At 45.4% G+C, this 17,716-nt stretch overlaps 1 long non-coding RNA gene across 3 annotated transcripts; it reads left to right on the forward strand.

Moving 5' to 3' along the window:
• The first annotated feature begins 1,328 nt into the window (after positions 1–1,328).
• LOC102421928 lies at positions 1,329–13,343 on the forward strand. 3 transcript variants are annotated; one of them, XR_001350858.2, is made up of 3 exons: positions 1,329–1,343; positions 5,419–12,464; positions 13,115–13,343. It is a non-coding gene; the product is annotated as an uncharacterized LOC102421928 (long non-coding RNA). The 3 variants fall into 3 exon arrangements; XR_002832342.1 differs by having other exon boundaries at positions 13,188–13,343; XR_001350865.2 differs by lacking the exons at positions 1,329–1,343; positions 13,115–13,343 and adding an exon at positions 4,195–4,480 and having other exon boundaries at positions 5,419–10,665.
• The last annotated feature ends 4,373 nt before the right edge of the window (positions 13,344–17,716 follow it).

Below are 17,716 nucleotides of genomic sequence, written 5' to 3' on the forward strand. Positions count from 1 at the left end.
AGTGCGTTCATGTCAAATCTAACTCATCTTGTTCCTGTAGAGTCACGTCACATTGTGCCTCATCACTTCCTTCTTCCTTACTAACAATACTCAGCACCATTCTCCAGGACGTAAACATCACAACAACCTGCTGAAAACCTCCCTTACCACTGGGCTTACTGCGACAAGTGTCTCTAGGAAATCCCAGGAGGGGGAACCCTGGTTCTCTCACAGCCCCTTCTGTGCTGGCTTTTGGGTCGCTCAGTGGCGCTGCACCTACTGAGCATCTATCACCAGGCTCTCTCCACTGTTCTTCTTGGGTTTTTAATCTCAAGACTGTGCGCCAAGCACTAGTGATACCAAGACAGACCTCCTAGGCCTCCGTTTCCTCATCCCTCTAAGGGGGTAACAGCAGCGTCTCCCTCACAGGGTGGTTGAGAGGACTGAGAAGAGATCATGCACGGTGCTCTTTAAATGTCACAGAACAGAAAGCTGTCTGCTGGGTTTACTGTCCTGCAGACACACCAGGGGCAGTGGAGGGGCCAAGGAAAGCCGGTGCACTCTGTTCTCTACTGGGGGGAGGAGGTCAGTAAAGTCTCTACTGTGATGGGGCTAAAGCTGCTCCTCTGAGAGCCATGCTCTGGCCACTGCTGCCTCTCCTCCCACAGCTCAGGGTGCTACAGCTGCACTGCCACACCCAGGCCTTCTAGAAAGATCCACAGAGCAGGCTGCAGGGCCAGCACCAGACACGTTAAGTGGGGAATAAACTAAAGAAGGGAACTAGCAGCCTGGAGCTCTGGGGTTGGGGGTGGGGAACTGCTCTTTCAAGATACTGTTGTTCCCTCCGCAGAAGTGGATCCTATCACACAGAACCCTTCTTCTGAGTCTTAGGAGAGGGGCATTTAGAAGATGGATGCTTTTCTCAGGAAGAGGAAAACGTTTCCCTTATTCTTCTACCGAGTGCTGCCCAGTGTCTGTGTGGGAGAGGCCAGGGCTGCCTCTTCCTGGCAGCATTTCGGGGGAAGACCAGGGTTACAGCCACTTCTAGCCTCCCCCCCTTTTCTGTTTCATGTGATTTATTTTGCTGGAGGGTACATTTGATTTTTTCTTCTTTCCAGATTCAGCTTTTAGAATGACTATTTTCACACATCAGTGTTTGTGTTCATGGTTAAAGGTTATTTTTAAGGTTGGAATTTCTAACACTGTACATTTTGATCACATTTAGGAATCCTTAACTTTTATCCCCTGGGGTAGAACAAGAAATAACATCAAGAATTATTTCTGGACTCTTCCCAGCCCAACAGGCCCTAGCGTGTGTCAGTGTTTCAGCCAGTGAGGCAGTGAACTGTTGACTCCTGACATTGGTAAGTAAAATGGAATCTCTTTAACTTTTTTGTTATTAAAAGATGAAACTTTCAGGTCATTGTGAATGATATATTCTAGAGGTCAGGTATTCCTCGGCGACAAAAGATAACTTCTTACTTTCTATATCATCTCCCAGTTCTTCTGGGTAGTGGTTAGTTCCCCCTCACCCTCTACTTCCTACGCAGCACTCAGAGGATTATACTACCCTCCATCCCTCCCACCCCAGACCTGTTTTCCATAGCACTTTGTATATATCTTTGTTGTAGATATCACAAATACAATGATCACATTGTACTGTGATTGGTTTACATTTCTGTCTAACTCACTGGACTATAAAGTACTCGGGATTAAGGATGTTTCTCCTTTAGCCACTTCTAATTGCTGTTGATCTCTCTTCCGCATAATGGAGCTGTGAGCTGAGTCATCCCTGGGTTTTTTCCTGCCGCAGGATCTGGCTGCTCTGCAGAGGAGGAGCTGAACATTTTGTGGTCATTGTTCCAGAGATCAGCTCTGGAAGGTGGGCGGCAGGAGGGGGCTGGGAACTCCTAATTTCTAGTCTTCAGAAAACCAGCAAGTTGTTTCTTTGGGACACCCATTGCCTTTTGAGACATGCATTTCTAGAACAGTCTCTGGTAATGCAGGATCAGAAAAAAAACCCCCACAAGGATGAGATTAAAAGCAAACAAGAGGCCCGGAGGGGATCCAGGTGTAGCTGAAGCCTCACCCCTCTGGCTCTGGACCCCAGGCCCAAATACCAAGGGCCTCAGAAGCTTCTCTCTTGAGTAAGCCTGACTGAAGAGGGAAGGATTCGGGCATTTTCTGGAGGTTTCTGACCGTGGTGTGAGTCTGGGGGATGAGGTAGGGCCTTGCTGACAGCAGGCCCTGGAGCCCTAATTCTAAATCTCGCTACTTTAGTCCTTTTCAGTGCCCACCTCCTTGAAGCCAAAACCAGGATCTAAAATCCCCCACGTTCTCCTCCCATCGCTTTGTTTACTGCATTTTATAGAATTAGCATCATCACTTCTGTCATCTCATCTCCTCATTCTACACCTCAGAAAATTGCTGAGAAGTTATTTGGGTTAGTGCCCAAGGTCACATTGGTTCCTCCCTGGAGTGATTGCCAGAAACCAAGGACCTCCTATTCTTAGCCTCGGCTTTTTGAGGGTGGGGGCAGGGAACAGGAGACAACCAGCTAAAATGGATTTGCAAAAAAAAAAAATAATAATAATTAAAAAAAATAAAATAAAATGCATTTGCCCTCTAAATTTGTATCTTTAGGCTCAAATGAAGTCCAGGTTTTTAGACTGAGGAGGATATGAAGTACCAGCGGAGAGAGCAGCGGCCATCCTGACGTTAATGGAAACATGGATGCAGGCAAGGGGAAAAGCACCTTGAAAAATGCAGTTTTATGTTAAAGATCTTCTTAGGTCAAAGAGTTGAGGGAAGGCACATATTAATCTCATCAAAGAACATGGTGATTTTACCATCTTGTTTAAATCAATATATAAAGGAGAGGAGGGTAGGAATCAGAATATTTTAGAGACTGTTTTGTGAAGCAAAAGCTAGGAGAGATGAAGGCAATCCATGTTTGAGCCTGAACAGTAAAAACAGGAGTTAGTGTCCATAATCATCTCTAGAATGTTTTTCATTTACCCATCAGAAGAATTAGAATGTTCTCTCTGGCCTTGGCAAGCCATCTCTTAGCACAGTGCTGAGCTGCATTCAAATCCTCTATTTCTTTTCCCAAACAAACCCAAGGAGAATTAATCAAATAATATACAGCCATTTTCACATAAGAAAAATGCTATAATCTGTAAAGGGAATGGGGGACTAGTGTAGGGACATTCTGACAATTATTTGAAGCACTTTCGGGCTCTTAACACTCATCTCATGGCTCCGGAGTGGGACCAGACCACCGATCCCGAGGGGCCGCGCCCTCAGCCCTCCCCGGGCTGACAGAGGCGCCGGGAGGAGGTGAGGGGGAGGCGCCATGAAGGCCAGGTTCTGGGATTCAGGAATAGGTTCTGGTACTAATGAGCTGTGTCTGGTTTTAGGCAAATCACAGACTCCCCGGGCTCCCAAATCCCCATTGGTAAAATGGGGTGACTGTTTTCCTCCTTCCGGTGCTAAAATTCTATAAAAATTTTCCACTCCCAGCGCGGACATCCGTCTGCATCTCGGTGACATTCCCCCCTGAAGGGAAGGCGGGGAAGCGGGAGGGAAGGTTAAACCAGCCCCCGCTTTACTGGGTGCGGGAGGGGGTCCGCACGAGGCCGCGCCCTCACTGCGGAGCCCCAGGCGGCTCCCACCCTCCACAGCCGCCGCCATACAGGAGCCACAGGGCCTTAAAGAGAGTGTGGGCCTCATACAGCTCCTCCTCTAGCTGCCATGCTAGCCTGTATCGGTCACTAAACTCCATCTTCCCCTCTTGGAACTGCCTGCCTAAAGACGTGCCGTTTGATAGATATTAAATTAATGGATGACTCTGACAAAGGAAGAAAAAGCTGAAAACGGACGACGGGGAAGGGGAGAGCCACCCGCGCGCAGGGGAGGGAGGAGGGGCGGCCAGGAAGCCGGGCCGGAGCCGCGCCCCTCCCCCAACGCCTCTTCCCCGGCCGCACACGGGCCCTGGGGGCGGGGCGCGCCTGCGCAGTGGCGCGCTGCGCCAACCGCCGGCTCCCGGAGGCGGCTGGAACCGGCTGGAACCGGCTGGAACCGGTGACGCCCGCCCGGAAGCCAACACCTCACAAAGGCAGGCGGCGGCTCACTGCCCGCGTATCCCTGCGCCGGGCCGGCGTGGGTGGGTGCCGGGCCGCGCCCCTCCCCCAGCCGGGTCCCGGGCCGCGCCGGGCCGCCCGAGGGTGGGGAGACTGAACTAAGGGGAGCGGGACCCCCACCCCGCCTCACCCTGGTTTTGCCTTCTCTGTGCAGCCCGTTTGGCTCCGTGGAAACTGTGCGGGGAGCCTCCGGTGCCGTTGTTCCCACTCCCTCAGGCCTCGCTGGGGAGGCCGGGCTCGTTGCTGCCTGGGCCCCGGGTTTGCAAGTTCCATGTCCGGAGCCCAACCCCGCTTTCCCTGTGGGGAGAGACGGAGGGGCGGCCAAGAGAAAACCAAACTGCAGGAAGAAAGGGCTTTGTGTGAGTTTTTGCTTTCCTTCCACCTCCAAGTCCGAAGGTGTTAGAATGCAGCCAAACCGGAAAGGGTAGCGTCTGTACAACAAGAGCCCAGAAAGCGACCCTGAGCGCTGACAAGCCCGCCTGGCCCGGCTGCCCAAGGTCACTGTGTCTTTAGAGGCAAAACCCTCGCTGTTTGGGCGCTTTATAGAGGGCACTTCCCCTCAGTTTTGACAGCGGGTTTGGATGTTGATAATGAGAGAAAAGCCTAGGAACACAGAAACCAGGCTTGATTTAAAGTCTCAGCAGGCAACCAAAAGCATAGGGTCTAGCTGGCAGGAATGGCACAAACAAAAGGACGTTAAGCAAGTAAAATAACCACAGTGAGCCGCACGGACGCCTCAGATTGTAGGGTGCCGACTCTATTGCCGGAGATAACAGTGGATTGTGTCTACCTAAGACATGTTCTATTAGTGAATTCCCACATTCAGTAGAATTAAGCAGATAATCCAGACCACTGGATTTCTCAAATAAACGGGTAATCAAAACGTGGTGTAACCCCAGAATCAACTCACAGGACGTGAGCAGTTGGGGGGGGGGACCTCAACACTTTGCCGCAGCCAAAATGGCTGCGGTCTCTGTTACATAATGAAAATTAAGGCCTTTAGCAAACCCGTGTTAACCTGCCTTCAAAAAGCACTAAATAGTACCAACTGAACTTCGAGGAAAGGTATTTTCAAAGCTGCTAAAAGATTCCCAAGCAATGGCTCTGAGGTTTTGTGAGCTGTTTGATGGTGGACTCAAATGTGATTTCCATGGATTTTGCCTAAATTTTCAGCTCAAATCTACTTGCTAATGAGTCTTAAATATTTCTGGGTATATGGTTTGCAATTATTTTGCATAAACGGTTAGAAAAAACTAGAAAAGCTTGTAAACCAGATTCTATTTTTAACCTTTCCTAGGGACTACTTTTGCTTCCTCACAAAGGCTGCGGAGGGTTATTGAATGCCAACAGCGTGAGTTGTCCTTCGCCCATAAATACGCCTCTCCCCGCTCTGCGGCAGGCATTCAGGCAGGAGCGCAGAGATGACTTCTGAGACCGAGGCACTACTTGAGGAAACCAGATAAGTTTTTCTATTAAAAAGAGATAGAAAATAATATTGTTTAGGAAATGTAAATAGCGAAGGAAGGTACTTACTGAGATACTGCTTAGCATTAATATTTTAACTTTTGTAACAAAGATCTTATTTAAGGGAAAATAGGATGAAGACTTACTTAAAAAGTAGTTTCAGAAAGGAAGAAAGAAAATACTTCCAGAACATGACGGAGATTAAGAGATGAAACTTCTTTACGAAGTAAAATAATTTTCAAAGAAATGGCTGATAGGACGGCAAAGTCTGAACTCAAAAACGCCTTAATTAAATTGAAGGGCAAACTTTAAAAATACCATTAAACCGTAGGTGACATAACTAGAACATAATTGTTAATTAAAGAAAGTTGGAGGTGGTTAAACTATCTATTAAATGCCGTATTTAAAAGAAAATTGATTTAAGAGAGGCCTTCAAATTCATGGCGCAGGAAAGATTGTGTCATTTGAAGCCCAATTGCTCTTACGGCATTATTAGCCCAAGATGGGCAATTGTTAATTTAGAAATTGTAGGATAAAATTTTGGAGAAGATTAGAAATTTGAAGTGGAAAACTTGGAAGACAGAAGTGTACAGGAAGGTGAAGAAAAAGACTTAGAGAAGACAGGAAAATAGAAGATACAACATGCATTTTAGAAGACAGAAAAACTAAGTCCAAAAGGTAGAAAGCAGAAGAGAAAGTATTTAGGCAAACTAACCAAAGCAACTAAGGGCACAGATACAAATGTAGTAGAAAACCAGAAGATAGAAAATGAGAAGATACAGATTTAATAGAAAAGTAGAAGATAGAAAATGAGAAGATACAGATTTAAGTAGAAAAATAGAAGATAGAAAATGAGAAGATACAAGTTTAGTAGAAAATAGAAGATAGAAAAAGATACAGATTAAGTAGAAAAATAGAAGATAGAAAATGAGAAGATACAGAAAAGTAGAAAACTAGAAGATAGAAAATGAGAAGATACAGACTAAGTAGAAAAATAGAAGATAGAAAATGAGATACAGACTAAGTAGAAAAATAGAAGATAGAAAATGAGAAGATACAGAAAAGTAGAAAAATAGAAGATAGAAAATGAGAAGATACAGACTAAGTAGAAAAATAGAAGATAGAAAATGAGAAGATACAGACTAAGTAGAAAAATAGAAGATAGAAAATGAGATACAGACTAAGTAGAAAAATAGAAGATAGAAAATGAGAAGATACAGAAAAGTAGAAAAATAGAAGATAGAAAATGAGAAGATACAGACTAAGTAGAAAAATAGAAGATAGAAAATGAGAAGATACAAGTTTAGTAGAAAAGTAGAAGATAGAAAACGAGAAGATACAAGTTTAGTAGAAGATAGAAGGTTGTCAAGAAAAGTATTTCAGCTAGAAGATAGTACAGGAACAAAAGGAAATTAAAATTTTAATTTGTAATTTAATAATTTACTATAAAAGCTCATAAGTTTAATTTCTGGTGGTGCAGAAGTTAGCTTTGAGAAGACGAGGATGTTTAAATTGCTGTAGAACAGGCCTAATTTAGAAAAATATCCGGAAGAAGCTAGAAGGGAAATCGGCTAAAAAAAAAATAGCAAAAATCCACTAAAAGGACTGAAGTAATCTTAAAACTAAGGGTAGGATGTTTTGGAAGACTTACAAAATCTTGAAAGGCCTAAGTACATTAGCTTAGTTCTCTTTGGAAAATTTAAAGGACTTTCATAACCGAAGTAATTCGAGATCAAGAATAATCACCAACTTAACGCTTTTGCTTTGGACTGAGCTCAGATGAAGTAAAACCTGAGGACTTAGCGTTAATTGTCAGCTGACCAGGTGCTACACAGAAGTGGATTCAGTGAAGCTAGGACGACAGGAGCGACAGACAGGATTCCAGGAGCCAGTGTGGTGAAGCTAGGACTGAGCGGCCAGCGGCGGCTGGCGAATAGGAGAGGAGCCCGGGAGCAGTGCGGTGTGGAGGCAGCTAGCAAGAAGGAGGAGCGCTTGGCGGTGAAGCTAGAGAGGCTTCCGGGGAAGGAGGAGGAGCCCGTGCGGCGTGCTGACGCCAGCGTGCGACTGGGCGACCAGGCGACCAGGCGGAGGCGGCGAGCAGGCGGTTGGAGGATAGATAGAGGAGCCTAGAGCAGCGGGCGTCCGGTGCGAGGCCGCGGGGCAGCCAGTGGTGGTAAAGTCCGGGAGGCCGGCCGCGCCCTGGTTTTTGGTAACGAGAATGGTAACCTTTACTTCACTAATGGTAATGGGGGCGTTGTATTAAGCGGCAAGGGCTCTCTTATGGAATGTAGGCCGATTTCCGGGTGTTGTAGGTTTCTCTTTTTCAGGCTTATTTTCTCATGCATCTTGTCTGAAGCTTTTGAGGGCAGACTTCCAAGGCCCGGAGGAATGGTAGATGGCAAGTTTTATGGTTTTTGTCTTTTAACCAATTTGAGGGAAACATGAATTGAGACAAAATTAAGGCAAGTTTTGTTTTTTAGCTTGGGGGTAATGAAACATTTGAGTTTTGTGAATGTCAAGTTTGGGCGTGTATGGGGGGAAGTTTTTGTGGGGGGGCAAAATGTCTTGAGTTCTTTTCCCCTTAGGTCTGTCTAGAATCTCAAAGGCAAATGACTCAAGGTAACAGAAAAAAAGAAAATCCAGTATCAGGATAATCAGAACATCACAGGTTTACAGTTTCTAGAAATTAGAGCACGAGCAGTTCTCACTTTGAGGTCTGTGGAGGAGCTGTGCATTGGAGAAATGGCTGGTAGTTATTCTTTTTTTCCACCCCATAATCAGATTTTTAAAAGTATGTAATCCTTAAAAGTTTATTTGAAGTATTTTGGGGTGTTCTTAATAGGGAAAAGGGTGGGGGGAGCAAAATGTTTTTTTCTAAGATTTTCCACAGATGCTATAGTGCTATTGACAAACTGGGTTAGAGAAGGATTGTGCCGATATGCTGTTGGCAACACCGCCTTTAGGGATTGGAGCTGCTTCTTCTCTTGGAAGAGTATTCCCAGTTGAAGCTGAAAGGTACAGCACAGTGCAGCTTTGGTTCACATTCAGTCATCTCAGGAGAACTTCAGAAGATCTTGACTAGGCCAAATGTTGAAGTTAAGTTTTCAAATACTGTGACTTTTAAAATAACCTTTTATTAAAAGGGGAGGGGCAAATTTTGGCAACCTTTGGCAGTAGCTTGTTATGGTTGGGGTTGGGGGGGTTGGGTTTAGGTAATTGTTTAGTTTATGATTTCAGATAAACTCATGCCAGAGAACTTAAGTACTTAGGATGAAAAAACTAAGGAATCTCAACTTCCATGTTGGCAAGTAACTCCCAATCTTCAAGTTTTTGTTTGCCCTCAATTTTTGAATTGAGCAGCTGGGAAGTTTCATGAAGATCCACTGGATTCAAAATGCAGGGCCTGGGGAAGGAAAGTGTTGGACGGGGTTGGTCTAGCCCACTGGGCTGACAAAGAGAATACCTTGGGAATTTTTGAACACTGAAGTTTGGATATGGTAGTGTGTTGGTTCTCTTTTGGAATTTTTTTCAGGTGGTTTAATAAAAGTTAATACTATAGGAGCTTCAGAGCAGAGGAAGTGGCTTAATGATCCTGAAGGGATTTCTTCTGATGGTAGCTTTTGTGTTACAAGTAAGATTCTATTTTTAATTGTACATGAGCAAGTGTGTGTGTTTTTTGGTGTAGGAAAAACATTTTTCCTTTGACTGCAAAACAAGATGTTAAGGTATGCTTTAAAATTATTGTCAATTGTATATTTTATGTTTGCATCCTAAGTTTGTAAATCATAACTGATAAAAGAAAGGGTGGGCTTTGTTGACGAGGGAGGGGAAATCTTTTTTTCTGTAGACTTTTTTCAGATAACATCTTCTGAGTCATAACCAGCCTGGCAATAATGATGGCCTAGATGGAGAGGGAACAACTCCTTGGTGAATGATAAGTAAAAGCAGAAAAGATTATATTTCATACCTTCATTGGGGAAAAAGCATAACCCTGAGATCCTAACTACTGATGAAAACATTGTCTGCATATGCCAAAAAAAGCAAATGAAAGCTACCAATTTAAAGTTAATGGAATCTACCATTTTAAAGTTACGGCTTATCAAGCTATACTCACAAAAAATGAATCGATGAGAAATTAAATAATGAATTGAGAAATACAATGAAGATCATATGTCCATCTCAAAATACTGCTTTTACAAAAGCAGAATATAAATGAAATGAAATGAAAATGATAATACTACATTAATCCCGGAATAAAAGAAGCTGAAATAATTCAGAGGAGTTGGGATCAAGTGGATTCAGAGGAGAGGAGGCTGTGCTGTTTGCCAATCTTTCGTTTGCCTCAGACAGGTTCTCTTCGTTATCAGAAGAGTTGCTTCATTTCATCTGGGAGCAGAAAACAGCAGGCAACTGTTAACAGATAAGTTTAACTTGCATCTGCAGTTTTGCATGTTAGGGCTAAGTGCTTATTTTTATTAAGAGCTGTGGAGGTCTTAAGTATTGAACATGGCCTCCTTCCTGGTCCCTTTCCGAGGATTCCAGGATTGTGAGGAAGTTCCCCATTCAGCCTTTTTTAAGATTAGACAGGACTTTACCTGTGGGCTTCCATGATGGGATAGCACCTCACTCAGAGGCAAGTTAATTCTTCAAGCCTCTCCAGATTAGTACTTAATAATAAAACTGAAATTTTTGTTTAGCACTGAATTGAAAAACCCTATGATAGGATAGGATAAGAATGTGCTGTTAATCAGATGTTAATCTTGCTAAAATTTAAAAGTTGTGTTGTTGTATGTTGTGCAGAAAACCATTAAATCGTTCAAAATAAAACATTTTTAATAGAAAATGTATGCTTTTAGGAAGCAGTTGTCTTATTTAAATAAAATACTGTTTGTTTTGTGGTTAGTGTTGGGCAATCTTGGGGGGATTCTTCTCTAATCTTTCAGAAACTTTGCGAACACTCTTTAATGGACAAGATCAGGAATTGAGCGGAAGAAGGAATTTAACTCTTAAGGCAGGAAAGACAAATTTTATTCTTCATAAATTGATGAGCATTTAATAATGCCAGGCACATGGCAATAGAGGGCCTCTAAATAAGGAATAAATACCTAATAGGACAGGTGGGAGATAATCAGAAAAACAGGTAACTGCACCTACACTGTTTCCAGAAAGTCCAGGGATCTGTAAACTTAGAGCAATAAAATACTGTCTACATTTCCAAAGTTTGCATGTTAACTTAAATGCTTATGACCATCTCATCCAGTGTTAGCTAATGTCCACACTATTGGCCTTTTATGTAGACACAAGTTGGGGGGCATGTGGGTTTTTTAAGAATTTTCCTTTGCAGAGGCTTCATTTCATCCCTCATGAAGCTGTTCAGGACTTTGACTTGCATCTAGCGCTTGGCTCTGCCTTCTGTTCTCCTAGTGTGTGAGACCCTGCAGTGAGTTTATCAGCATACTCAAGTAACATTTCCCCTCTGATTTTCCAGGGATGGGAGGAGGGGGCGGGGCTTACTTGTCAGTTTTTTTTTTACAGACTACACAGAATGCGGTTGTCTTGACCTCAGGTCTGTCTGTTCTGTTGGCAAGTAATGCAGTACTGTTCTGATCCGCTGCTATTAGAATGCATTGTGAGACGACTGGAGTATGATTTAAAGTTGTGTTTCCCCCAATGCTTGGAGTAGTGATTGTTGAAGGAAAACCAGCTGAGTGCTAAAGGCTGAGTGTTGAGGAAATTTCTGCAGCTTTAAGTATTCATGTTTGTGATTGAAGCCAAGTGCCTTTTGCTGTGCTTTAGGTAAAATGCTTTTTGTTCTTTCCTGGTAGGGGGGTGGGGAGGGCACTGAAGCCTTTAGTCTTTTCCAGATGCAACTTAAACTCAGTGACAAGAAATGCAAGTCTTCAAGAAATGTAACTGGCAAGTGGAAATGTTAATACAGTTCAGTGGTCTTACTTAGTGCATTGTGTTTGTGTGGGTTTCTCTCTCCCCTCCCTTGGTCTTAATTCTTACACACAGGAACATTCAAAACAGCAGACGTATGAAAAGGGCCAGAGAAGCCAGCCCCAGTAAGGAAAAATAGCTTATTTTCTTTAAACAAATATTCCGTATTGTATGTGGGGATTGGGAACCACTAGTTCTTTCAGATGCTATTCTTCAGACTATAGAAGGAGCTTCCAGTTGCATTCACCAGTGGACAATGAGGACAACAGGTGACCAAGCCTTTTCTGTTTACATACCAAGTCAGTTAATGGGTAAATAACTTAGTGTGGAATAGACTTCAGCTTTATGCTGGAGCAAATAGTACATACATGAGCACGTTGTTGGCCTGGGGGCGGAGGGGTGAGGTGGGCGCTAAGCCTTTTTTTTTAAGATTTTTCAGGTATACCTCACTAAAGGCACCGAAGGCTTAAAGTAGGACAACCACGGAGCCTTCCTGTGGCAAGAGACAACAAAGCGCTATTAACTAAGGTCAAAACGGGTGTCGGCCTCGTAACCCCATCCTCTGTCAGAAACGAGGACTTGCCTTAACACTTGGCAGACATGCACTGGTCCTCTTTCCTGGGGAGTGAAGCGCCCAAAGGAATGCCTGCGTACCTTGTAAACCCCTGGGCTTGTCCTAATATTGAATTAAGCTGTTTTTATAGCAGCTCTTAAAGCTTGAACAAACTTCAAGTGATGCTTGAAGGGGAGGGAAAGGGGTAAAGCGGGCAACCCCTTTTCCCTAGCTTTTCCAGAAGCCTGTTAAAAAGCAAGGTCTCCCCACAAGTGACTTCTCTGCCACATCGCCACTCCCCGCCTTTGGCCTAGCGCAGACCCTTCACCCCTCACCTCGATGCTGCCAGTAGCTTGGATCCTTGGCATGGTCCATATCTGTCGCAGGTAACAGTGGTGCTGAGGTCTTGGTGGGTTGCACTACTAGAAAGGCCATTAATTTGCCTGCAAATGGTTGTTACTAAAACCACACTGAGCTCGAAAAATGTTTTAAATATTCAGCACTATTACCAGTGATTAAAACTGACTTAAACTAGTAAATGCAGAATAACATTTAAGAACTGGAATGTTGGGTGGGAAGTTGTAACTTTAAACTGAAGATAGGATTTAGTGGTTGAGTGGGTGGGATTGCACAATTCTCTGCTAAGACTTTTACAGGTGAACATACAGACTTGGCCAAGCTAGCATCTTAGCTGAAGCAGATTCTCCAGTGCTCTTCACTAGGGCTTGTAAAGGTTTTTCTTTTCCTGAGAAAACAATCTTTTGTTTTCTCAGGTTTTGCTTTTTCGCCTTTTCCTAGCTTTTTAAAAAAAAGCAAAAGATGCTGGTGGTTGGCACTCCTGGTTTCCAGGACGGGGTTCGAGTCCCTGTGGCGTCTTTGCTTGAATAACTCTGCCTTAAGGATTCTCCTCCATTTCCTCTTCAGGGGCTAGCTGGGCTCAAGTTGGGAGTAAAGTAGCTTTTGAAGTCGACAGAATCCTGAATCAGTTTGTATTTACATGGAGACATAATGTAACTGCCTTATTTTTTATTTTCAGGTATTTTCCATGCATCTAGTGTTGAGAAGCCTTACAATTAACTTTTTAAAAAAACGATTTCTTAATTTTTTAGTGAGAGAGATGGAGCCCACAACCCAGGCATGTGCCCTGACTGGGAATCAACCAGCAACCTTTTGGTGCATGGGACGACCGATATACAACCAACTGAACCACGCCGATTACGGCTAAAAACTTTAAAGATTTTATATTAATAAAAAATTAAAAGGTCTTCTTGGTGTGATTCTTTTGAGTATAAACCGAGTTTCTGTCCCTGAGTAGAGGGGAGAAATGGGCGTTCTGTGGGGTCCCACCTTGTTCCTGTTTAACTTACGGTCTAATAAGACACAGCACAATCTTCAAGTGGGGCGGGGGGCATGGAAGGGATGTGTGGTGGGTGAGTGACCCAATAACATCCCCAGAAACAATAGGATCTTCTTTCAGCAGCCTGTTTCTGTGCAGTTGGCTGTGAGCTGGTGGGTGGGGAGAAAGCTGGAGGAGGGGGGTGGAGAGAAAGCTGGAGGACAGGAGGAGGAGGGTTCCCATTGCTTCCATGCAAGCCTTGAAGAGGCGCCACTGCAGCCAATAAAGAGCCATTTGATGTTACCTCTTAAGTCTTGGGTTGGTCACGTTGTCATTTGTCAGCTGCCCCAACAACTGGTCATGTCTCCCCTGTTCTGTGCAACTGCGTGAGCTTCAGGTAGTATTTCCTCAGTTGCAAATGAAATAAATGAAATATTAAAATGACACACGTGGTTCCACCTTGGCCACTACATATCTGAGGTGTCTGCTTCTAATCAGCCTGTTCCTTTAACAGTGGGAGAGGCTCAATCCAGTAAAGCCAGCCAGGCCTGTGAGAATGGGGACCCCGGACCAAAGAGGCTGCAGCTGCAGAGGGATCCTGTACCCAGCCCAGTGGAGGGGCCTCAATAAATGGCTGGGTTCACTGTTGCAAATGGGGCTGCAGACTGATCGGGCCACTTTGCCAAGGCAGCAAGGCCGGGATTTGAACCCTAGTCAATTTCAACACTTCAACTCTTGCTGTTTCTTCAGTGCAGGAATGTCCTCACAGATGAAGCAGCCATGCAGACCCAGGACCAATAGACTCAGCCTGGGCGGCCCGGGGCAGAGGGGCTTGCTCTTGAAGTGACCTAGTCGGGGCAGAGGAAGGGAGAAGCTGCACTAGACCCCATGGTCTCCTTGATGCTGAGTCACAGCGTCTTAGGAGCCTTTTATGGAGAAAGGTCTCCCATGTTTGTCTAGAGCTGGACGGCTCCCTGAGGCACTAGACTTATTAGCAGAGAAGTAAGAGAGGAGTGGAGACTTGCCAGGGGCTACTTTGCTTCTTGTGTTGCACAGGCTCCCAGTTGGCTGGGACTGGAAATGTAAAGGCACGAGGACAGAAAAGTAGGCCGGAAGCCACCTTCCACCCTCTGAGCACAAAAGAATGGAGGAGGCCAATGTAACATTTTCCTGAAAGTTATGTCCAAGTCAAGAGTATAGGTCTTGACAACATACACCCCCAGCATGTATGTCTTTTATACATGTTTCCTTGGATTTCATCATCCCGGCAATCCCAGAAGTACAGGGGTAAACAAACCTGGATCCAAGTGGTAGCTCCCCCATATCCCAGCCTCCCCGAGGTTCCCCTCAAGCCCCCAGGCCCAGGGCTAGTTGGTATGGACTTGGACAGCAGGTTTTTAAATATATATATATACATTTTTTTATTGATTTCAGAAAGGAAGGGAGAGGGCGAAAGAGAGAAACATCAATGATGAGAGAATCGTTGGTTGATCGGTTGCTTCTTGCATACCCCACACTGGGGATCAAGCCAGCAACCTGGGCATGTGCTCTTGACTGGAATCGAACCTGGGACCCTTCAGTCTGCAGGAAGATGCTCTATCCACTGAGCAAACTGGCCAGCTTTCTGACTTCAGTAAAGGATTGAGACTAGGAGAGTGAGAGGACATGGGGGTAGGCCTCCAACAGGGTGTGGGTGGAAATTGAGGTGTGAGAGTGTCTCCCTGGGAAAGGTCGATTCGGAAGCCCAGAATATCTAGGAGACATGGGTGAGATCTTGGCTCCTGGCTCTGACAAGTTGGCAAACTTGGAGTGTCACCTGCCTTCTCCAGGCCTGAGTTTTTTCTCAGGTTAAATTTGGGGTAATGGCCGGCCTTCCCTGCTCAGGTAAGGAAGAGCCACAGACTCAGATTGACGGAACTGGACATAAGTTGGCCTTTGCCGCCATCTAGTGTGAAAATGGAATACTGCATACACTGTCCTTGGACTACTTTGTAATACATTCAACAAACATTTAAAAAAAATGTTTTTATTTCCTGGCAGGCGTAGCTCAGTGGTTGAACATTGACCTATGAACCAGGAGGCCATGGTTCCATTCCTGGTTAGGGCACATGCCCAGGTTGCAGGCTCGGTCCCAAGTAGGGAACGTGCAGGAGGAATGATGATTCTCTCTCATATTGATGTTTCTCTCTCTCCCTCTCGCTTCCTCTCTGAAATCAATAAAAATATATTTTTTAAAAATGTTTTTATTGATTTCAGAGAGAGGAAGGGAGAAAGAGAGAGGGACAGAAACAATGAGAAAGAATAGCCCTGGCCGGTTTGGCTCGGTGGATAGAGCATCAGCTTGTGAACTGAAGGGTCCCAGGTTCGATTCCGGTCAAGGGCACATGCCTGGGTTGCGGGCTCGATCCTCAGTGGGGGGTGTGCAGGAGGCAGCCACTCAATGATTCTCTCTCATCATTGATGTTTCTCTCTCTCCCTCTTCCTTCCTCTCTGAAATCAATAAATATATTTTTAAAAACATAATGAGAAAGAATAATTGATTGGCTGCCTCCTGCACGCACCCCACTGGGGATCAAGCCCACAACCCAGGCATGTGCCCTTGACCAGAATTGAACCCAGGACCCTTCAGTCCGCAGGCTGATGCTCTATCCATTGAGCCAAACCAGCTAGGGCAAGTTTTTGTTGTTGTTTTTTTTAATTAATTTGTGGAAAGCAGGCAGGACTGAAGGTCTGGGGACCAGGGCGTGGAGGGAGTGAAATCCCTAGGCCAGGACTGAGGGAGAGAAGGGCTTTGAAAAAGGCCCCCCGGATTCTGGTTTCAGGGCCACAGGGATGGATATGCCATCCCCAAGACAGAGCGGGCAGGAAGGAGAGGGTTGGGAGGTTGGGGGTAGGCAGGCAGATGAAAACAATGAGGGGAGTGTGGGACTGTTGAGTTTTGAGGGGCCTGTGGGATGTCTGAATGGAGATGTCTGGCGGATGATCTGGTTCATAGGCCAGCGCTCAACCACTGAGCCACACCAGCCACAGGCTAATTTTTAAGCTGATAAACTTGTATGGCCCAGGGATGATGTTATAAAACCCAAATGGCCCTGGGCAGAAAGATTCCCAGCCCTGCAAAGGAACCACCCAACGCCCCACCCACAGCCCCCCACTGGCTCATTCCCCCTTTCTGGAATATTCTTCCCCCCCTCCCCCATCTCCAGCGGAAATCCCACTCCTTCCAGGTCCAGCTCAGATGCTTCCCAGGGAACCCTGATGCCCGACTGCCCTCTGCTGGCGCCGCTGCCGCTCTGCCTCGCACACGCTCTCCCAGGCCTGTGCTCTGGCTTCCTGTCCAGGCCTGGCTCGTCTGACTGCGACCGGAGGCCATGCTCTGTTCACTCAGCCAAAATAGGAGAACCGTACCCCGCCCCCCCCCCGCCCCCCTCAAGGCGTGCACGGGGCAGCCCTGGTCACAGACCCTGTGTTGCTGCACACTGGCCACAGGAGGATTGGCTCTTGCGAAGTTAAGCCGCCTTTGGACAGTGACTCCTTTTTCACCACAATTGCTCCCCTTCTCCCGTCCCTTTCTTTCTTATTTATTAGCTTTTTAAATATTTTTTAAAAGGGGGAGAGAGAGAAGCATCGGTGAGAGAGAGAGAGAGAGAGAGAGACAGAATCATTTATCAACTGCCTTGTGCACGCCCCTACCGGGGATCAAGCCTGCAACCCGGGCACGTGCCCTGACTGGGAATTGAATGGGCAACCTTTCGGTGCACGAACGATACCCAACCGCATGAGCCACACCAGCCAGGGCTATTTATTTAGTATTAGCATTTCATTGATTGATTAATTGATGTGAACGAGAGAGAGAGAGGGATACATTGACTTGCTCCACATATTATGCTCATTGGTTGACTCCTGTATGTGCCCTGACCTGGGATCAAACCCGCAACTCCAGCGTATCGGGCGACACTCTAACCAACTGACAGCCAGGCTCGCTTTTTCACTTTAATAAACTTTAGTTTATAATGTTTTTAGGCTTACAGAAAAGTTGCAAAAATGGTCCAACAAGTTATAATGATTTCTTTTCTTTTGTTTTTGGTGCCGAAACCCCAGGATGTATAATGATTCTTCCTTTTACTGGGAATCGCACCAAATAGATTTACTGTTACAATATGACATTTCAACATTATGGTTGCAGACAAAGACACTCATACTGAACTCAGCACGACAGCGTGGAGCAGCTGGAACAGGCAGGGTCAGGGCCACATCGCTTGAACCGGAAGTGCTTTGCTTTGGAGGCAGTTCTGCAGGCAG

The sequence above is a fragment of the Myotis lucifugus genome, unplaced genomic scaffold, assembly GCF_000147115.1.
Source record: "Myotis lucifugus unplaced genomic scaffold, Myoluc2.0 scaffold_373, whole genome shotgun sequence".
In the NCBI taxonomy this organism is placed as follows: domain Eukaryota; kingdom Metazoa; phylum Chordata; class Mammalia; order Chiroptera; family Vespertilionidae; genus Myotis; species Myotis lucifugus.